The sequence below is a fragment of the Antechinus flavipes genome, chromosome 5 (genome assembly GCF_016432865.1).
Source record: "Antechinus flavipes isolate AdamAnt ecotype Samford, QLD, Australia chromosome 5, AdamAnt_v2, whole genome shotgun sequence".
Lineage (NCBI taxonomy): Eukaryota > Metazoa > Chordata > Mammalia > Dasyuromorphia > Dasyuridae > Antechinus > Antechinus flavipes.
Genome location: NC_067402.1, coordinates 232,130,412 through 232,153,356, shown reverse-complemented (window position 1 = coordinate 232,153,356; position 22,945 = coordinate 232,130,412). Strand labels below are relative to the sequence as shown.

Genomic DNA, 22,945 nt, shown 5'->3' with positions numbered 1-22,945 from the left:
TCTAGGGGAAAGGGTGGAAAGGAAGAGAGGTGAAACACAAGGTTTTGCGGGGGTGAATGTTAAAAATTATCTATTCATATTTTTTGGGAAAAAAATTTAATTAAAAAAATACAGTACCTTAATGTCTATAGCATTAACTCTGAATTCCATCACCTTGCTTTCAAATATTTCTATAATCTGGCCCCATCTTATCTTTACAACCTCATTTTTTGGCCACTTAATGTCAAGACTAGCTGGATCAGTCTCCTTCCTGTCTGCTTTTATGCTAGAGAAGTTATTTGTTGGCAGAATTTATTTCATATTTCTTTACTATCTGAAAGCAGCTTGTAGTAGTCACATAGTTGTTGCTTGGCAAATACTTGCTGATTGGCAAGCATTTCCAAAAAAAAAAAAAGGTAAAATAACATGTTAAAATGATGGACCTTAATACTGAAATAATTCTGATTCAAAGAAATGCCCAGAGCTAGATGAGGTAAACTGAATGTGATGGGGGAAGAGGGGAGCAAATTTCCATGAATAACTTGGTTCTGTTTTAATGGTCATAAGAGAAGACAAAAAAGAAAGGGAAGGGGAGGGACTTTACTAGGCAAGAAGGAAGGGGAGAGATATAACTAATGCAGAAGTTTAAGAGTATACAATCATAGAGGAAGGGGGGAGGAACCCCAACTTATGGGTTCACTTTCATTTGAACTGGATAAAGGAGGATTGAATATAGTTTTGTACAAGAGTTAAGAGAAAGCAAGAAGAAAGAGGAAAAGGAAAAGGAGGAAGAGGAGGAGAGGGGAAGAAAGAGAGAGAGAGAGAGAGATGGAGAGAGGAAAGGAGGGAAGGAGAGAGGGAGAACAGAAGGAGAGAGGGAAAGAAGGAGAAGAAGGAGAGGGAGAGAGGGAGAAGGAGAGAAGAGGAGAAGGGGGAAAGATGGAGGGAGGGAGAGAAGTAGAGAAAGAGAGGGAGAGGGGGAGGGAGAAGAAGAGAGGGAGAGAGAGAGGAAGAAGGAGAACTGTTGGGGGCTGGGATAGGGATTAGGATTTAGTAACCGCCAAAAGAGCACAGATTTGTTAAACTCAGGATCACCTTTTAAGGATGATGCTATATCAGACATCCTGATTGGTGCTGTAAAAACCAAAAAGGCTATAAATACAATGTACTTCCTGGAGCAAGCCCTCTCTTTGACCTGATGTAGCTGTGTAAGAATAAACTCCGTTTGACCTCTGGCAACTCGGCTCAGTGTTTAGTTCTTCCTCGGAAGCCGGTGACGACCGAAGACCCAGAAGATGGGTAAGTAGAGGGCAGATACTCCGCTCGTGAAAGGAGTCACGTTACAAGTGGTGCCCAAACAGGGACAGAGGGTCCAGGGACTTTCACGAGCGCAGAGAGACTGCCTCGGCAGAAATTCTGCCTTCGCTGAGCTGCCTCTGCTGGGAGCAGGGATGATGGGGGGAAGTAGTAGTATTTCCCAAATGTTGCCAGAAGAAAAAGCGGTGTTAACAAAACGCCTCTATAAATTATGTGCACAGAAAGGTTGCAAACTTCCCATAAAGACATGTCGGGAATTTATAGAGAAGGTTTGGGACGTCTGCCCATGGGTCCAACAATCAGGCATAAAAATAGGAAGATGGCATCTAGTGGGTCAGCAAATGGCCGCATATGACCATACACACCCAGGGATCTTAAAACCAGAAGACTTTTCAATCTTTAGAATAGTAGATGCCGCTCTCAATCCGAAACCAATTGGCATGCCCCGGGATGAAACGACACAAGTCGGATCGTCTCTGGCTGCCTCGGATTCGGATGAAGAGGAAGTTCTATATACAGAAGAAAAGGCAAAAAACAAACACAGAGACCTATATCCCTGGGAGGATTTGAAAAGGACCACCAGAGTAGATTCTAGCGAGGAGGAGGAAGAAGACCGCCAGTCTACAAGACAGCGAACAAAACCGAAAGTAATGGGTAAGGATAGAAATCCAAAAGGGAGTGAGCGCCTTTTAGATCCTCCAATGGCCTCACAAAGACACGCCTTCCCCATTCAAGTGTCCATGGCTCCTTACGAGCTGGACCTACCTCCTTACAACTTGCCCTTTCTTACTGCCCCGATAATTAATTACCCAAAGCGGTGAGACCCTTGAAGAATAAAAATTCTGAGACGTATGTTTTCTGGCACGCTGGAGGATATCCTCTGAGTATCTGTTATGTGTTATATGTTTGTTTAATGTTGTAACTGTGTAGTCTATGTGATGTGTGTTCTATGTTCTGTGTGATTTGTCTGTTTTATTGGTTGGAAAAATTTTTAAATGGAGCTCCATGTTTGTCTGTGTGTGTCTGTGTTAAAAGTTAAAATAAGCTTGTAAGAGATAAGAATTCAGCCTCTGTGTTGCAGGCTTAGAAAATGTCAAGAAGTTTGAAAAATCTTTCTCTCTATCTCTCTCTCTCTCTCTCTCTCTCTCTGTCTCTGGCTGACTGCAGCAGCCTGTGAGAAAAAGGGAGAGAAAGGAAGAAAAAAAAAAGGAAAGAAAAAAAAAATAGATTGAAAGGGATTTGAAAGTTCGGAAAGTTATAATATAAACAAAACTTCCCTCTGAGGGTGGGGAATCCTGGAAAAAGCCCCTAATCTGTTTTTGCTGATTTAAAAGCTTTGTTAAGTTTTAAGAACATTGATTAAGGAAAATTTGCATTAGGAAAAGCTTACTAGAGTAAAGAGCAATAAAATTCAAGGTTAGCCTGGCCTGGGCAATAAAAAGCTCTGGAGATAAGATGCTAATAGCTGTTAGAAGGAATGTGGTAAAAGAAACAAACAAAACAAAAAAAAAAAAGGAAAAGATCTGCTCGATGGTGAGACGCCCGATTCTCGCGAGAACGTAAATAAACTTTGCTTTGCTTCTAGAGATCTATCCAGTTGTTTTATTAATGGTTTCTGACCCACACAGTTTTGGGGGCTTGTTCCGGGATTACACTACTTGCGGTGAGCAGGTGAACCCTTGGGGTGCTGGTGGGGTGGCGCCCTGCCCTGATTTAGGCAGCCCACCAGCGTCCAGGGCTTCTCCTTACTCCCCAAGGAAGGTGGGCCCGAAGTGGAGAAACTCAGAGCAAAGCAAAGGGAGAAACTCCGCGGTAAAAATCCCGACCGGTCGGTGGAGGACAGATATCAGTCAAGCAATTTGCTGCGCAGCAACCCAGAAAAGGTAAGCCCCCTGTGAGGCCCTGAGTCTTAAACTCAGAGGGGTCTCTGGACAGGAGCCTGTGAGGCCTGGAGTCTTAAACTCTGGGTCTCTGGTCAGGTAGGCTTGGCTAGGCCTTCTAGGGTGACTGGAGTCAATTGGCTACAATTGGCGTGTTTGGGTGTTTTTGGAATTTAGATTCCGTCCAAATTCAATGGGTGTGGCCCAGTCCCAGCCAGCCCTCGCGGAGAGAAATGAGAAAAATGATCAGAGAATACCGGTAGATAGTCCCTTGGGAAACAAATTAAGTAATTGGAACAAACTGCCAAAATATAAAGGAAAAAGCAAGAAAAAGATGATAAGGTATTGCTGCTTTGTCTGGGGTGACAAAGACATTGGTGGAGGCACTATTTGGCCTAAATTTGGCTCCCTTGAAGATTGGGTGTGCCAAATACTGAATTTGTGTGTTAATAACAAAGAACCTGTTAATCCAGAGGAGGTTCTATATGCAGGACTATGGCTTTCCGGGGCTTCTATAATGTTGAGTAAGAGTCCAAGTGTAAAGGACACGAAGGAGGAAACTTTAAAGACCCAGCAATGGGACCCATTGTTATCTCTCCCTCCTCCATACTTACCCCCACCCCCAGAAGAAGCCATGGTTTTAGGAAAGGGGAGGTGAGGACTTAATCTCATCAGCTCCTCCTGGGCCCCTCAGGGCACAGGAGGATTTAATTCGATTGACCCCACCTGGACTTCGAAAAGAGTCATTCTCCTCTTTAAGGAAGGAATTAGATCAAATTCAAAGAGATATCCGAAATTATCCTTTGCCGGGAACTAAAACCCCAAATCCTAAATTATATCCCTTAAGAGAGGTTCCTTCGGCCCAAGGAGGTATAGGATTTGTGAATGCTCCCCTGAGCACCGCAGAAGTCAGGGCCTTTAAGAAGGAAATGAGGTCCTTGATAGAAGACCCCATTGGGCTAGCAGAACAGTTTGATCAATTCCTGGGCCCTAATCTTTTTACTTGGGGAGAATTTATGTCAATTTTGAATGTTCTCTCCTCACTAGAGGAGAGGGGACTAATTAGAGGTGCAGCTATGAAGGAGTGGATCAGGAGAAACCCTCCAGCTGCAGGAGTAGTTTGAGCTAACCAGAAATACGGTTAGCAGATCCCAATTGGGATCATAATCACCCTATACATCGGGGAAGTATGTGGGATTGACAGAGTGTGGCTTCTTTCCTTTCCCATGGATCCTGACTACAGCAGGGCCACATGGGACCAAGGGAAAGAAACTGCTATTTGGTGAAAAATATAGGTTATTAAAACAAAATGCTGGTAGTTTACCTTAGGGGAGGTTGGGGTTGTATCTCCCTACTTAGATGGTGTGTGTTCTAGAGGTATTGGGTAATTTGTAACTGAGTTATGCCCTAAAATTTGTCATCTCTGTTGGGCAATTATAAGTTTTATGAAATTTGGTTCAGTTATTTGAGAATCTTGGAAGTTTTAAGTTTTAAAGACAAGAGACAAGAAAGATTGATTTGCAAAAGCAATCAATAATTTAAATGGAGCATCTAGTATTGGTTTGGGAATGTTTAACTTATGTCAGAGAAGGTTTAAGCAAATAAGCTTTGGAAGGAGAGAGATGGGACAGGAAGAGATAGTGGGAGAGAAAAAGAGAGGAAAATAGCTCTCCAAAAATGGAAAAAAAAAAAAAAAAAAAAAGGCAAATTCCCTCATGAATCTGCCATTTGCCATGGGAGAAGGAGATATAGCCCATGAGGTTGGGGCCTATCTTGAGCTGGCAGATTGGATCCTGGGGAAATGGCACCCTAAAAAAGGTTAATTGAGATAAGTTAGGGTTGGGAAGCATGGTGGAGTGGGGGAAGAGTGGCCACATGGAGAAGGGACCCTGTCAGGTGATCTAATCCCCCTTCTCCATTAAGTATGGTGGCTACAACACCTTGCTGGTTCGGCTATCAATTGCTTCTACTGTTTAAAGGAACAGCCTACATTTTTATGGTGGTAATAACTGAATGTTTTATTTTTTTCTTCAAGTCTGCTCTAAGAAGTTTGTTGGAACTGTAAGTTATCTGAAAGTGATTTATTTCTACTAAGATTCCATCTGTTTTAAGCAAATTATTTAATGATTATTTACGTGCATGGTAGTCTCCTTGTTTAGTTAGAGCAGGATTTTAATTTGATCTGATAATTTGATAGTGTTATTTCCAAAAATTCTTTATTTTTAGAATGAAGAGAGTATTGTTATATCTAGAAGATTTAAAAGTTTCTTTTATGTGGAAACGGATGCACAACATGCGATTTAAAATTGTTTTTCTTTGTATTCGAGTATTTTAAAGGCAAATGATCTGAACTATCTACTTAGATAAGAAAGATAACTGTATAAGATGTAAACCCTTTATTGTGATTCTTGAGAACTAGATTCATCTGAAGCCCTTGATTATTAATTGCTGTAGAAGATAAAATCCTTTGGCACTGCAGCTAATATTTGCTGGGAGTTTTGAATTCAGGTGTGACTGCATAGGTCAAAAGGTGGAATGGTTAAAACTTAAGGACAGTTACCTGACGTAAAACTGCATTAAATAGATATTTTAATTCGCGGCCAGAGCTTGGTTGCTGCTATTAATCTTTTAACCTTTTTACTTCCTGGGGCTAGAGTTTCTTTATCTAAAGGTTTACTTCACCCAAGTACTTGGGGCCACTCCCACCCTGCCTTTTGAGAAAGCTGGGAATCTCATTGTCCTGATTAGGCTAAAGTTTAGGCCTAGAGCCTTTTACATTGTGTGTTGATGGAGGGCAGGGCTATCTCTGGAACCCCTGTCCTAGGCCCCTGATTTACTTATCAAAGATTTATATTGTTAGATGCGTTTTTCATGTTTTGCATGATCATGGGGAGGCTATAGAGTAAGTCTCCCACATCAAGTAAAAACTCTATTAAATCAGAGGGCTGAGAAATAGCTCACAGATTTTAGAATGTTGATAATCTTAATCCTGCCTCCTGTCCCCAGGAACAGAACCACCCCTGCAGAGGAATATTGTTGTTTAGTGTTAAATCGATTTTCAAATGAAAGTAAGAGGATTCACAAGACTCCTCAATGCCTGGGGGAGTAAATTGGTTTGTAGATGGATCTTCTAGAGAGTAGATGGGAAAAGGAAAATGGGTTTGCTATTGTGGATGGAGATAGGACTTCCACTGTTACCAGAGGCAGTCTGCCTGCCTGCCTATTGGCCGGCTCAAACTTATGAATTGTTTGCCTTAAATCAAGCCTTGAAGTTATTGAGGGACCAAGATGGGGAGATATATATATATATATACTGATTCGAAATATGCAATTTGGGATATTTTTCTATGTATTGGGTATTTTTAAGACCAAATGATTTGTATGTATAATGTTCACTCATGTAACATCTACCCAGATATGATAATTGTTCTAAGTTGTGAACTTACTGAGACAAAATTTCTTTCTGTTATTACAACAAGGTTATGATAAATAATTGTTTAAGAGTTATCAGAAATTTGATTAATGACATCTGTTATTGGAGGTAAAAGTTTTGGCTTAGAGTTAATTAGCTGTTTGGGAGTTTTAAAGCTCCACCCTGTGACAGTTACTGGGACAATTGATTGATAAACTGTTAAAACTCAACTGCTTATGTTATATTATAGTTATGTTCTTGAATTTTTCCTTCTGTAACTGATCTCTCTCTGATCAGAGCAATGGTCAATAGAATTGTTAATGTAATATGTTAATGTAATTGTTAATGTAATGTCATGCCTTGCTATTTTCAGTCTGGTCATATGTAATCATTGTATCCTAAATGCTTGGGCAAATGAGTATTTCGCCGGGTCATCTGTCTGTTACTGGATATTTGTGTTTTATTTCTTTAAGGTTTCTACATGATAAGAGGACAATTAACAGGGGTCTGTGAGACCTCACCCGTTTGCTTGGCTTGTAAAGCAAACTCATTTCTTCACATAAGGAACAATTTATTTTGGCCTCCTCATGTTTTGCAGCAACCTGATGAACTGAGTCGTTCTGAGACTGATCTAATCTTTGTGCTAGATTTGTGTTTTTGCTCTAGATTTTGGTCAAATTACAGATATTGATTTGCTTCTGGAACCGGGATCAGCTTTGATCAGCTTTGATTGTCAGCATGATGCACCCACTCTGCAAGGAATGAGAGCCTCCTATCACTTTACAGCCTGAAGCAGCAGTTTGTACATGAGACCATGGACTGGACCCTGCATCGAGTGTACTTTGGACTGATATAAGGGACTTGGGAATGGTTCATGACTGACTGTTAAACCTTGCCTGGATCATCTATTACTGTGTGCTTAAGATTTGGGATGGGATTTGTTAACACTGTGTAACTGTTGCTGTTATGTTTGAGGGCTTGTTAGGAAATGCTACTGTATTAGTCTGTTATATATAGGGATTTTGATTTGCTCTTGGAATTTATATGGGGAATGGTCATTTGATATTCCTTTCCGTGAGAGAGAAAAAAAAAGGGGGGGGGAGGTAGAGATAGAACATTGGGGAACCTGATAGAACATTGGGGAACCTGGTATATATTTTTTCAAAATACCTGAAAGAATGGGAACACCTAGCTCCTATTTACTTTGCATGCTCCTCTGGGCTGACCACTTTTATCCGTTCCACCTCCCTTATAAGCAAACGAGACTACTGTGTGCTCGTGTCGCTTTTTCCTCACCTCACGGTACACCCAGCCGACGAGCTTTTAAACTTTTGGGACTCAAGGGCTGACTTTAAGATCAGGACAAAGAGAGAGCCCTTGACAGCAATCACACTAGCTGTAGTCATTGGCCTTGGACTAACAGGTACGGGAACAGGGATTGCCTCTCTAGTTACAACCAACCACCAATATGCGCAGCTGAGTGCAGTCATTGATAAAGACCTCACAGAACTCCAATCAGGCCTTGAAAATTTAAAAGATTCTGTGGCCTCTTTAGCAGAAGTAGTACTGCAAAACAGAAGAGGTTTAGATCTGTTGTTTTTACAGCAAGGTGGCCTTTGTGCTGCACTGAAAGAAGAGTGCTGCTTCTTTGTTAATAAGCTTGGCCTGGTGGAAAATAGCATTCAAAAGGTCAGGGACAGTTTAGAAAAACGTAAAAGAGAGAGAGATCAACAAGAATCCTGGTACCAAAACTGGTTCTCTACTTCCCCTTGGCTAACAACATTGCTTCCTAGTGTCCTAGGCCCACTTGTCGGGCTTCTACTCTTGGTTTCTTTTGGACCATGGCTGTTTAATAAATTAACCACCTTTATTAAGTCTCAGGTTGACTCAGCGATACAGAAGAATGTTCAAGTTGTCTACCAACGGGTCCACGACACAGAGTCAATGGACGATCTACACACTGCACAACCCGAGCCCCTTTGTTTTACTGAAGCTGATCTTAACACTCCATGGAATCGGAAACTTTGCCTAACATAAGTTAACTATCCCCCGGCGCCTGTTTGTCTCTGCATAACTACCTCCCTTTGATCATACATAACCAAAAAGCTATGACCCTCAGGTCTGGCTGACGGAGCTTGAGCCACAACCGTAAGACCACCATCGCACCATGACGGGCAACTTCAGGGCATTCCCACCCACCTGAGACAGGGCCCTGGAGTGGCAGGGACCCACGGGTCAGGCGTGGCCTGCCCTGACGACCTAAGACAGCGCTCCGTGGCCGGAATCCTCGAGCTCACGCAGAAGGGATCCAGGGCATAAGCCATTTGTTTAAGAAACGCTTGCTGTAAAAGCAAAGCATGCATGGTGGTATAATTGGAGGCTGAGACAGGGGAAAGTATTATGTTTACAAAAGGCTTCACTTCCGAAACCAAGGCATCTGCGCTTTCAGCACTGGCTTAAACAAAAAAGGGGGAATTGTTGGGGGCTGGGATAGGGATTAGGACTTAGTAACCGCCAAAAGAGCACAGATTTGTTAAACTCAGGATCACCTTTTAAGGATGATGCTATATCAGACATCCTGATTGGTGCTGTAAAAACCAAAAAGGCTATAAATACAATGTACTTCCTGGAGCACGCCCTCTCTTTGACCTGATGTAGCTGTGTAAGAATAAACTCCGTTTGACCTCTGACAACTCGGCTCAGTGTTTAGTTCTTCCTCGGAAGCCGGTGACAACCGAAGACCCAGAAGATGGGTAAGTAGAGGGCAGATACTCCGCTCGTGAAAGGAGTCACGTTACAGAGAACAGGAAGGAAAGGGGGAAGAGGGGGAAGGGAGGGGAAAAGGGAGAGAGATTTTTGAAGTAATATAACAAACTCAAAAAGGAAATAGGAGATAGGGATAAGGAAAGGGATAGATAAGAGAATAGTCATTAGCAAAACAAACTCAATTTTGGAGAGTAAGAACATGAAGAGGTATTGAAAGGAATGGAAGAGAGGAATGGAGGAGAAAAAATAGCCAGTTATCTGAGTTTTCCGCAAAAACCCCTCCAAAAACCTTTAAATAATGCCATAAAAACAGCTTTTGGAGTAGTCGAACTCACAAAAGAATGGGATGAAATAATCTTCCAGCTAGGAAATTGGTAGGAAAAGTCTGTCACACCTATGTGAGAGCAAAACACAGGCCAGCACAGCCCCAATCCCAGAGGGAAGGAAAGGAAGGAAGGAGGGGTAGCCCTTGAGGATGTCTAAATCGGCAGCATCAGCAGCTACCCTCAAATCTCTCAGCCCATAGAAGATAATGAAGTTGAACTGATCCGAAGGAGATTATTGGGGTCTCTTTGTTGGCACTGGGGGAAGAACTCTGTTGCTGTGCCCATATTCAGATATGAGTCACAGTTCTGGGTAGTAGTTCCAGGACAGGGAGGAACACTAGCCCACCAGAGCATCTCCTCAGAGTTCCAGAACAAAAAAGAATGCTTGTGGTTCCTCACAGACTACAGCACAAACCAGAAGAATAATAAACAAGCCTCTCCTTAGATCATACTACCTTAGAAGAACTGAAAACTTACAGATCCCTAGAATTGTCTCTGAAAACAGCTGCACAAAATTCTGAAGCTGGGACAGTGCATCCTACACCCTGGAAGCAGAGGCCTACTTAAACAAAAGATTAAGAAGTCAATAAATACGCTGGGAAAATTAGCACACAAGAAAAAAGTTTTTCTGATGACAAAGATCAAACCACAAACACTCAGAAGATAAACAAAGTCAAAGTTCCTATATACAAAGACTCCAAGAAAAATACAAATTGATCTCATACTATGAAAGAGCTCAAAAAGGATTTTAAAAATCAAGTAAGAGAGGTATAGGAAAAATTGGGGGAAAAAATTATAAAAAATAGAGTCAACAACTTGGTAAAGGAGACCCAAAAGAAATAACACTTAAAAAAAAAAAAAAAAGACTAGACCAATGGCAAGAGGTAAAACAAACAAACAAACCAAAAAAAGCCAATGAGAAATGGAAGAGAGGCAAGCAACTAGAGGGCACAGTAGATATAGAACTGGTTGTGGAGTGAGGAGGATGAGTTCAATTTGACCTCAGACACTTGACACTTACTAGCTATGTGATCTTGGGCAAGTCACAAACCCTGATTGCTTTGCCAAAAAAAAAAAAAAGGAAGAGTAAAAATCTGTGTTCAAATGAAAGACACAGGAAAAAAAAAAAAAAGTGCCACAGAGAGGAAATGAGTTGTTTCATTTATAAGATCACAAGTTTGAGACACATTCCCTCTCTTTTTACCACCTTATTTGCAAACTGAGAAATGAGAGGAAAAAGAGAGAAACATACTAGAGGACCAGATAAAGGTAAATAAGCAATTAATAATCAAACTGAAAGTGAATGCGATAGACTCACCCATACAAGAGAACAGTAGAAGGAATTAGAAAATAAATAATAAACATTTATTAAGCACCTACTATGTGCCAGGCATTGTGTGTACCATGAGGTTGGAGGACAGGTGGAGGAGCATTAAAGGGAGAGAGAGAGAGAGAGAGAGAGAGAGAGAGAGAGAGAGAGAGAGAGAGAGAGAGAGAGGCAAAAGCTAGTCTCTTTTCTCAAAAAATTACATTCAACAGAAGACAATTAAAGAAAAGACAATCAAAAATTAGATAACATAATTCAAAAGAACTGATAGGTCAAAGAACAAAGTATAGAAACAACTGAAAATTTTTACAAAAAAAATTATAAAAGTGAGACAAAATAACAAAATTTCTGTAATTCTGCTACAGCACTTTTGATGGGAAAACTTTATAATCTCTAAACGTTTTAATTGATAAAAGAACAAATAAATAAATTAAGCATGCCATTAAAATAACATAAATCAAAAATTCCCTACTAACAAAATGAAAATTCTAAAAAAATTTTAAAAGAGTAATTAAATTTGAAAGTGTAATGCTGGAGAAACTGAGGTAGATAGAGATTAGAGAGTATTTAATAATTTATTAAATGGGAAACATATACTGGGACCAAATGGATCCATAGTTTGGACGCAGGGTTGAATGAGACTATCGTCTCCAAGAATCCAGGAAACAATGAGAGTTCTCAATGACATATATACACATTGCTCAGACTCGGGGTAGACTGAGGTGGGGGCAGAGTCAGAGTACTGAGAGCGGGAAACGGGACTCTGACAATCCTGTTCTGACAGGGTGAGGGGAGGCATGGGGGGAGGAACCCTGGAGATGGAGAGAGGCATCTTGATAATATGGTATCTTGACATTCCGGTAGCTTGGAATGGGGACAGGAATTCTGATATTCTAAAACACAAGATCTTTTATCCTTATCAAATATTCTGATATAGAGGGAGGGGAGGTTTTGCAGGACTGAGAAGCAGAGAAACTGAGTCAGGTCAGGATAATTAGAGAAACTGAGTATTGTGGCTTAACAAAAGCAAGGCTGATGAGGTTTAGATTTGGAGTACCCAAATGGAATTAGGGTTTCTGGTGGTCAGGGAGTTAAATGAGGTCTAGCGAGTGGCTAGGAATTTACAGACCCCAAAACCTAGATTGATAAAAGAGGTTTATTATGGGGATTGGAAGTAAGCTTCAAGTCTAGTTAGGTAAAGAGAAGAGGGCACTGGAAACAGTATTCCAGTGGGCAGAGAGTCCTTGGGATGTCAAGCATGGTATAGCTGACATGTTTGGACCCTCCCAAAGAGAGGATTTTAGTTTGGCTCTTTTATAATGAGAGATTTAGCTAAAGGGACCCATGGGTGGAGTCCCAAGTTGCCTGGGTTTCAGTGAAGGCTAGAATTTACTTGGTGGGGGTTGGGAAACCTGAGCAGATCATTTGCCTATGGGGGCTGGGACAACCCAAGTTAGTTCGGATCCTGTGGGGGCTGGGACAAGCCCGATCTCCTATTGGAATTCAAAGAGGTGCTTTTGACCAGGATTTGTGACTCAAAGGTCCTAGCTCAGGGTCCTCAAACTTTTTAAATAGGGGGCCAGTTCATTGTCCCTCAGACTGTTGGAGGGCCGGACTATAGTAAAAACAAAAACTATGAACAAATTCCTATGCACACTGCATATATCTTATTTTGAAGTGAAGAAACAAAATGGGAACAAATACAATATTTAAAATAAAGTTAAATCAACAAACTTACCAGTATTTCAATGGGAATATGGGCCTGCTTTTGGCTAATGAGATGGTCAGTGTCTGGTTCCATATTTGTCACTGCTACTCATAATAAGTGATGCAAGTGTGCATCCATTAGTCTTGATCTGGTTGGAGATTTCAAATGTTTCATTTTAGAAAAAGTCTGTTCACAAACATAAGTGCTGCCAAAGATGTTGCCATTTTGTGTGCATGGTTCCTGAGATGAGGATATGTCTCAGAGGGGAGGGATGCATAGAAATTATGCAGGCTGCTTGACTTGAATGTGTCTTTCAGAGAGTCACAATTCTGAGTTCAGCCAGTTCCATTTGGTAAATTGTATCCACATTTTCAATGTTAACAGAAAATGGGTAATGGAAAAGCTGTATGTCCTGTTCATGGAGATGAAGCTCTTTAAATCTAAATTGAAACTCCTTTTGCAATTTTCCATTGAATCCACACATGTTTTGTTTGGGAATGCAATCAGCAGTTTTTCCGCTAACAGATTTTGAGCTGTGGGGAGATGGCAGAAGTTTTCCTCCTTCACTTGTTTGATGAGGAGGCTTAATTTTACTTCCAATGCTTTGACATGTGATTGCATATCACAGATGAGCTTCCCCTTTCCTTGAAGTTGCATATTGAAATTGTTGAGTAGCTCTGTTACATCTGTCAGAAAGGCAAGGTGCCATTTCCATTCTGTATCATTGAGCTCTGGTACTTCTTTGTTTTTTGAAAGCAGAAAAGTTGTAATCAGTGGAAATAAGTCATAGAAACGTTTCAAAACTCTCCCTCGACTCAGCCAATGGACTTCTGTGTGATATTGAACATCTTCATACTCAACATTTAGCTCAGACAGAAATTCAACAGAAAGAAGGCATTCTTTAACAAATTCTCCCTCCACGAATGGTCTGCCAGTGCGTGTTATTAGCCTGGCAACTTGAAAACTTGCTCGCAGTGATGAAATATTTAGCTGCTTCTGCTTCACAAAAGTATTTTGCTGAGTTGTCAATGTATTTTTCAGTTTTGATATTTTATCTTTTCTCACTTCTCCAACCCAACAATCATATTTATCTTTATGTTGCGTTTCATAGTGTCGACACAAATTATATTCTTTGAACACAGAATATAGTGTCTGGCATATCAGACATACAGCTCTTTCCTTGTAGTGCATGAAAAAGTAATCATAAGTCCACTGTTCTTTGCATATCCTACACTCTGAGTCAATTTTTCTTTTTCTTGATTTCCTAGGGATTCCAAATTGCTATTAGTAAAATACCAATATATATGTATATATACACAGCGCTACAAAAACAATATACCAGCAATAACTTTGCCCACACAGAGACACACAGACTGCAATGCCCAACTTCCTCCAAGCTGCCTCTGCGCTGTGATGCCTCCATTTCCCACACTCTCTCTCCCACTCTTTGCGCTCCTGCTTCCGACTTTCGCTGCTGCAGTGAATTCCCCTGGCAGTGGCTGTGACATGCGCAGCATGCACTGTACATCCCCCGCGCCTGTCTGTTGTGGTGACTGCCGTTACGGTACAAGGCCGCGGGCCATCAGTTCTCTGTCTTCTGCATCTCTCTCCCTTCCCCACACCACCCACCATGGCTTGGAAACTCACTTCACCTCAGGATTGCCTCACACTCTGTCTCCACCGCCTCAGCCCAGTGCCGGAAGTGTGCGTTGCTAACACAAGTTAGGTCAAACGTCACTTCCGGTCTGATTTTGCCATAACCCAGTGGGCCGCATAAACTTCCTCAGCAGGCGCATCTGGCCGCGGGCCACAGTTTGAGGATCCCTGTCCTAGTTTCTTGAATTGATAATATATCAGCTAGGAGGGGTTGGGAGTAATCTGAATCACAAATCAATTTGAAAGAATCACAAATCAGTTTCTTAAAGGGACCGCAACCCGCTTCAAGGCCATTATATTGATAAATAAAACCAGAAGCTAGTCTTTTGAGGGAAAAAAACTAATAAAATAGATAAACAGTTAACTAATCTGATTTAAAGAAGAAAATTAAATAAAGAAAACTGTCAGAACTTTTTTTGCCTAATTACATGCTAACAAAACTGATAACTGATATTTACAAAAATATAAGATAATCCATTCAAAGAACAACTAGTTCCAATGTTATATAAAGAGATGGCAAAAAGTTCTTCTAATTTATTTCTATCATATAAATAAGAGAACAATCAAATCAATTATCCCTAATGAGGAATAATATTTTTTTTTCAATGAATAAAATACAGGCTATTAGGACATAATATATTAGAAAGATTTTAAATTATGACTAGGTTGGATTTAAAACAAGAATGCAGGTTTGGTTCAATATTAAAAAGAGTATAAATGTAATTAACTATGTTAAAAATAAAACTAATAAAAGCCATATATAGATCAACAAATGCTAGAAAGATTTTTGATAAAATCTCACACCTGTTTATATTAAAAACTCCAGAAATTATAGGAATAAATGGACTTTTCCTCATTATAGTAAATAATATCTATCTAAATTCAAGAGTAAGCATTAAAGATCTTTCCAGAAAAATCAGGGATAAAGCATGAATGTTCATTACCACCATTATTATTTAACACAGTATTAGAAATATTAAGTACAATGATAAGACAAGGGAAAAAAATTAAAGGGATAAGCATAGGCAAAGAGGAAGCAAAATTATCATTTTTTACAAATGTTGTGATGTTGGATTTAAAGAACTTTAGCAATTCAGTTTTTTAAAATTGAAGTAATTCATAGCCTCATCAAAATAGCAGATTTATATATAATATGTATATAATAAAGCTACATTTAAATCATCAGAATTCCTTTATAAAACAAAAGCAAAACAAAACTCAGCAGAAGTAGAAAGATAAATTTAATTCAGAATAACAACAGGAAAAAAAACCAATTAGATGGCACAGTAGATAGCACACCCACCCTGGAATCAGAAAGACTTGAATTCAAATCCAGCCTGAGACACTTCAACATTACTAGTTGTATGACTCTGGGCAAATTACTTAACCTGAATTGCCTCTCAAATAAAAACAAAAACAAAAACTAACAAACCAAAAATAACTACAGAAGCTATAATACATTTCAGAGTTCATCTTCTAATATTCACACATATGAATCCAACTATAAAACACTCAGCAGAAACAGAGACAGATTTTAAGAAACAGTTGTTCAGGGGTATGTTTGAGCTAAATAATTAACATGACAATAATGCCTAAATTAATGTGTTCATTCAGTATTATAGCAAACTACCAAAGGAATATTTTATGGAACTAGAAAAAATAATGATGGAATTCTAAGGAAAAATAAAGGATCAGAAATGTTAAGGGAAATAATTTTAAAAAGAGAGAGAATTAAGGGGAGTCTAGCAATACCAGATCCCAAAATATGTAACAAAGCAGTAATCATTAAAACAATTTGGAACTGGTTTAAAAAAAGACACAAGCACATAACATTCAGAAACAAAGAAATATAATAGCATTGTGTTCAATAAACCCAAAGATCCAGTTACTGGTGAATTGATGCAATATTTGACAAAAAACTCCAGAGAAAAAAATTGAGAGCAGTTTGCCAGAAATTAGGTTTAGACTAGTATCTCACACTATATTCTAAGATAAACTCAAAATGGATTAGTTTACCTAGATATGAGGTCACATCATAAACAAATTTGAGGAGAAAGAAAAAAAATACTTTTGAGTCATATGGATATGGGAAGAATTTATGACTAACAAGAGATAGAAAGGACTACACAAGATAAGATGGAAAATTTTGATTATATAAAATTCAAAAGTTTTTGCACATACCTAACAAATATATTTAAAATCATAAGGGAAATTGGTAAGTAGAATAAATCTTTGCAGCAAGTTTCTCTAGTAAAAAAATCTCATTTCGAAGTTATATAAGGAATTGATTAAAATTTGTAAGAATAAAGGCCACTTGCCAATACATAAATAGTCAGACTATATGTACAGATAGTTTTCAAAGGGAAAAATCCGAGCTACCAACAACTATGTGAAACTAAAGAGATGTAAATAAAAGAATCTTGAGGTTTCATGTCATACCCATCAGTCTGTCAAATATGACAAAAGAAAAAAGTAACAAATATTGGAGGGGCAGTTATAAATAACAAGTCCAACTATCCCTTAAAAATTAGTAAAATGTTCCTACCTTTTAACTCAGCTATACCATTACTAGGTCTATATAGTTCAAAGAAATCAAAGAAAAGGACTTACATGTTCAAAAATAGTCAGAGCAGTTCTTTTTATAATAGCCAAAAAATCTAAAACTAAGTGGATGTTCTCTTCTTGGGGAATGACTAAATAAATTAGTATATGAATAAAATGGAATACTAATAGTCCAAAAGAAATAATTATGTAGGCAATTTCAGAGGAAACTTAAAAAACCGAACAGAGCTGTGATGATTGTGTATTTAAAATCAGCCAGAGTCAGGAATTCAGGTTAAGGGAAAAATCTTCAATCTTTATTCTCAGTAGAGGTGAAGAAGGATTGCGATAGCAATATGGGCAGCTACGATAGGAAGCCAGCTAGCAGAGGGGAATCGGAGATGAAGGGTGGTCGCCATAGCATTGTGAGCAGCTGTGACAAGACACCAGCCAACAGTCTCTCTTTCCACTTCCCTTTCCATTCCCTTGCCTCCACCCACCAAAATCATCATTTCCTATACAACACATCAGGATTTGCACAAAGAGTGGGCGGGGCCATTCTTTCTCCAAGCATATATATTAATAGAGTATGGTCCAATTACTATTTAGCCTCACGTGCTTGGGACCTCAGTGCATCAACTCAAGCCTCAGCCCATTACATCTCCCACTTTCTTTTGTTTTAGAACACAGGTTGTTATGCCATTTCTGACTCCTCAGAGAGGTCAGAGCCCCCAAGGGGAGGTGATCACACCCTCCCTGACTTCTCAGGAAGGGAGGTGAAAGCATTAAAAAGGAGACGCCCTCCCTGACATCTCAGGAAGGGAGATGAAAAGCACCAAAGGGAAGTGGGGGTTGCTAGCGGGTTTCTGGGCTGAAGGATCTTATTATGCACAAACCCATGAGCATGGGAGGTATTACACAAGCACACAGCAATAACGCAGAGGCTATTAGTGATGACTCTCCCCACAGTTAGTACAGGCTTAATGTGGTGTAACAAACATGAATTGTACACCCAAGTAACGGTATAGCAATATAAATCAACATGGTGTTGTCAAAGATTGCCAGAAGTCCTACAAGGAGAGTATGTAAACAGTAGTCACACATATGCCTTCTTCAGCAGCCAAGAGAGAGTCTAAAACCAATCTATTGTCCATTGCTTCACATATTAGGGAATCCAATGATCCCCACAAGTTTTTGAAGTCCTGCAAAAGTCTTTTTATGTATTAGGGAATCCAATGATTCCAGCAGATTTTGAAGTACTGTAACAGTCTTATCATTTCTCAGAAAATCCAATGATTCCAGAGGGCTTTCAAGTCTTATGTCTCAAAGAATCCAATGATTCCTGAGGGTTTTCAAGTCCTACAATAATCTTATGTCTCAGAGAATCCAATGATTCCTGAGGGTTTTCAAGTCCAACAATTTTCTATGTCCATGAGTCAAACACCATAACTGCCACGTTCTTTCAATGGTTAGCACAATCAGCAACAGAACCACCCGATATTTCTTGGGTCTTCTCCTTCGTTTCAAGGGTCTGTTCCATCTCTCTGCAATGGAAAAGACAAATACAGCTTGTTGGCACCCATCTGATTCCTTCTCCACCTGTAGAGCTACAAGCAAACCCTCTCCCCCAAGCAGTTAGCCTATCTGGTCCCTTCCATTCACCATTTTCTGGGTCTCTCCACATCACCTGGAGATTATCTAAAGATAATGGAGCTGCTCGCACTGGACACTGCCCTTCCGGTGGGTTATAAAATCTGTCTGCAGGAGCCAGTGCATCTTTGTCAAAAATCAAGAAGTTAATAGTATAAAGGGCTAAATTTAGAAGTGCTCTAGGGTTACCTGTGGCTCCCCCTTTCTTTTGTTTTTGGAGCAGTGTCTTAATGTCTCTGTTTCTCCTACTATTGCCTGTCCTTGAGGATTAAAGTGTATGCCAGTGGTGTGTAAAATCTTATACTGTGCACAAAAGTGTGCAAAATGTTTGGAGGTATATGCAGGACCATTGTCTGTTTTTATTGCTTGTGGCACACCCATAATGACAAATGCTTGTGTGAGGAATTCAGTGACCACTTGGGCTGTCTCTTTTGCTGCTGGTATTGCAAAAGTGAATCCTGAAAAGGTGTTTACCACAACATGGATAAAAGACAGAGGACCAAAAGATTTATAATGGGTCACATCCATTTGCCAGATTTCATTGGGTCTCAAACCACAAGGGTTCTTCCTTGGAGGCAGTGTAGGAGTGTGGAAAGGAAAGCAAGCCGTACAGGCTTTTATTATACTCCTTGCTTCCTCTCTTGTTATTCCAAATTGTAAATGTAAAGCTCTAGCAGCCTGATGATATTTATAATGAGATGCCTGGGCTTCTTGGAATAAAGGAGTATTGACCAACATAGTTAAAAGGCTATCTGCCTTTGAATTACCATCAAAAATGGGACCTGAGAGTCCACTATGAGAATGGACATGCAAAATATAAATCTTATCTGGATGCTTTCTCACTTGCTCTTGAAGTTTCTTAAAGAACTAATATATATTAGAGGATGCAAATTTTATTTGGGCTGTGGCAATTCTTTGTACCACACCTACTGAATAGGCTGAATCAGATATTATATTTATGTCTCCTGGGTAATAAGTGAGAGCTATCATGATCGCATATAATTCGTTCTGCTGAATGGACTGAAAAGGAGTTCTGACTACTCTCTTTATAGTTAAGTCATGAGAGTATACAGCACAAATATTGTGTTTGGATGCATCTGTAAAGATCGTTGGTCCTTTAAGAGGAACTTTAGGAACTTTTTCTTCAAGAATCCATTGCCAATTATGTAAAAGTCTGGTTATCTTTAATGGAGACCCATGTGTAAAATTTGGAGCCATGGGTAATAAAATTTGCCACTCTGGGATGGTCTCATAACACACATTAATTTGTGTATTGGTGTAAAATATCTTGTCAGGTCTTATCCATTGGATATCTCCTATCAATTTCTGAAAATCATTTAAGGTGTTTAGCTTCCCTGTTCTTAAGGACAGTTTTTGTACTGTAAGCACCTTAGGGTATACTTCGTATCCTAAATATTGAAAAGGAGCATGTCTTTGAATTTTTTCTTCAGCTATGTACAATTTGTAATTCCTTAGTATTTCTATGGTCTTTTGTAGACATGCTTCTAACATTTATTCCTCAGGTGCACATCCCAATATATCATCCATATAATGTAATAGCATAACTTTTGGAAATGCTTTTCTTACTGGAGCAAGAGTAGCAGCAACATACATTTGACACATAGTGGGGTTGTTTTTCATTCCCTGTGGCAAAACTGTCCATTCATATCTTTTATAAGGCTCAGCTAAGTTAACGCTAGGCACTGAAAAGGCAAATCTTTTCATATCCTCCTTATCCAGGGGGATAGAATAGAAACAATCCTTAATATCAATGGCCCAAAGAGGCCATTCTCTAGGCAATTGAGTAGGAGATGGAAGTCCAGGCTGAAGAGTTACCATAGTTTCCATCTGTTCATTTACTTTTCTTAAATCAGTGAGCATCCTCCATTTTCCAGATTTCTTTTTAACAACGAACACTGGGGAATTCCAAGGACTTAGAGAAGATTGTAAGTGCCCTTGTTCAAGCTGCTCCTATACTATATCTAATAAGGCCTGAATTTTATCGCTACCTAAGGGCCACTGTTCTATCCACACTGGTGTATCAGTTTTCCATTGGATAGGAACAGGTGAAAGTGTTGGCAGGCCTTCAACAGCAGCCCTGCTTAAAAAACCGAAGTACTCATTTTTAACCCTAATTGCTGTAAAACATCTCTTCCCCACAGATTGATGGGGATTTTTTCAACTATAAAAGGAGTAAAAACTCGTTTTGCCTTCAAAAGTCCATCTCATAGGGGCAGCACTAACTTCAGTTGCTATTGATCCTCCTACGCCAGACATGTAGGTGTCTGCTTTAATCTTTGGCCAGTGACTGGGCCAATTGGCACCTCTAATGACTGTATGATCTGCACCTATGTCTACCAATCCTTTTAATGGTAGGCCATTTATATAGATTGTGAGCATAGGTCGGTCAGCTGTTACAGCTGCTGTCCAGTATATTCCTGGATTTTGTGGTCTGGAGTCAGAATCTGGGCGACTATCACCAGGTTGCTTATTAGGATTCTATATGAGTAAATCTGATGCTACTACTTCTCCTGGGTGATAAGTCACACATTGTCTACCTGTATTAGTGACTGGGATATTATCTACACATTCCCCAGTTTCCCACATCAGTGTATGGATGGACATTGTTTTGTATGTACAAAAAGGAGGTGTAATGGTCAAGCCTACTGTGCCTGGAGGCAAGGGATCCATAGGCTGGAGAGGAACAGATTTCACCTCTCCAGGGGGTATCTCAGTTGTCCCAGCTGCATACAGCTCTATTCTCCCCAATTGTAATTCCATTCTCCGATCAGATTGCTTCCTGGCTGGTTGATTGTATAATCCCCTTCTCCCATCATATGGTTTCTGGCTGATAGGTCATGTCTGGATACTGGACTTGTAAGCACTCTCTGGGTGCATCATTGGCTGCCATCATGCCCCAAGTGTTTTTTGCCTTGGGCCCTGAGGCTGGGCCCCTCACCCCGATTCCCTGAATCTGTCTACATTCCGAGGCCCAATGGAAGCCTCTGTTACATTTTGGACATGGGTATTGGGTCTTGTTCTCCCACCCTGTTTTCTCATTTTGTCTCTATACCAACATTGAGCTTTCAGATGCCCTACTTTACCACATTGAAAGCATCTAAAAGTCTCTCTGGAAGTCCCTTTCCAGGAGGGACCCTGTCTTCCCATGTTTGGATTTTGGGAAGTCTGCATCATAGCCTGGCTATAAAAGGCATTTGTGCCTACTGTGGCACAGTGTCTTATGAGCTCCTCTAAAGGAGCATCCTTGTGCAGTCCTAGTATAATTCTTCTGCAAACCTCATTAGCATTTTCCTTAGCAAGTTGCCTTATCAAAATATCTGTAACTGCATTTTCCCCATTTGTTCTTGTGATAGCTGTCTGCAAACATCCCACAAAGTCAGCAAAGGGTTCATTTGGCCCTTCTGTTATTTTTGTGAAGGCCTCACCCTTGTCATCTTCATTGTGGAGAGAAGCCCACACTTTGATAGCATTAGCAGCAATTTGCTCATATGCTGCTATGGAATAATTAATCTGTACTGCAACGTCTGCATAGGAACCTATACCTGTTAGTAGGTCACGGGTGATTGCAGCATGAACTCCATTTTGATTAATTTGTTGGGCTTGTAGCCTACAGAGCTCACTATATTCAGAAAGCCACAAGTAGTTTTGTCCAGGTTCTAGGCATACCCTTGCTATATATTTCCAGTCAGTAGGGGTCAAGATTTCAAAAGCCAAATTCTGTAATAACATCTATATCAAAAGGAGCATATTTTCTACTTTCTTGACCTGAAGAATTAAACTGTTGAATTACAGGGAAAATGTGGTGTTGAAATTCCAATACATCTCTCCCTTCAGCTTTGGCCTTAATTAGTCCCTTTTGCAATCTAGTCATAGGAGCGGCTAGATGCTGGGGGGAGGTGCTGGGGCTGTCACTGCCTCCTCCCTCCCCCCCCCCCCACTATCCCTCCTCCCTCCATCCCCAAGGATGGAGTTGATGGAGGAGAGTCAATTGCCTGCTCCTTAGGTGGGGCTGAAGCTGCCTCAGATTCACCACACCCTCGAGCCTCACTTAAGTCTCCATGCCCTGTGGGGATATGGTCATTAATCTGTTCATTATCTTCCTCCTTTATCTCAGGCTTCCCCATTTGGCTATTCCTAGAAGAAAAGGAAAAGGAAAATAGATGCCCTGCTTTTCCTTTTCTTCTATAACTTATCCAATTTCTTAAGGCCAACTGTATTATATTGTATAAATAGAATGCTTCAATGGAAATTGAATGAGGACTGTTTTCATTGTAATATATGGAGAGTTGTTGCCCAATTACTGTCCAATTATCTGGAGAGATTTGCTCTTCCTCTAAGAACCAAGGGGAGATGCGTTTTAAT

General features: G+C 40.0%; 1 protein-coding gene across 1 annotated transcript in view; it reads right to left on the bottom strand.

Annotated features, from left to right (window-relative positions):
* Window positions 1-17,201: 17,201 nt before the first annotated feature.
* Window positions 17,202-22,945, bottom strand: part of KLHL42 (kelch like family member 42) — a 57,906-nt gene continuing 52,162 nt past the window's right edge. The window contains exon 4 of the mRNA XM_051961136.1: window positions 17,202-18,456. The gene's annotated coding sequence lies outside the window, so the exon portion shown is untranslated. The remainder of the gene's footprint in view (window positions 18,457-22,945) is intronic.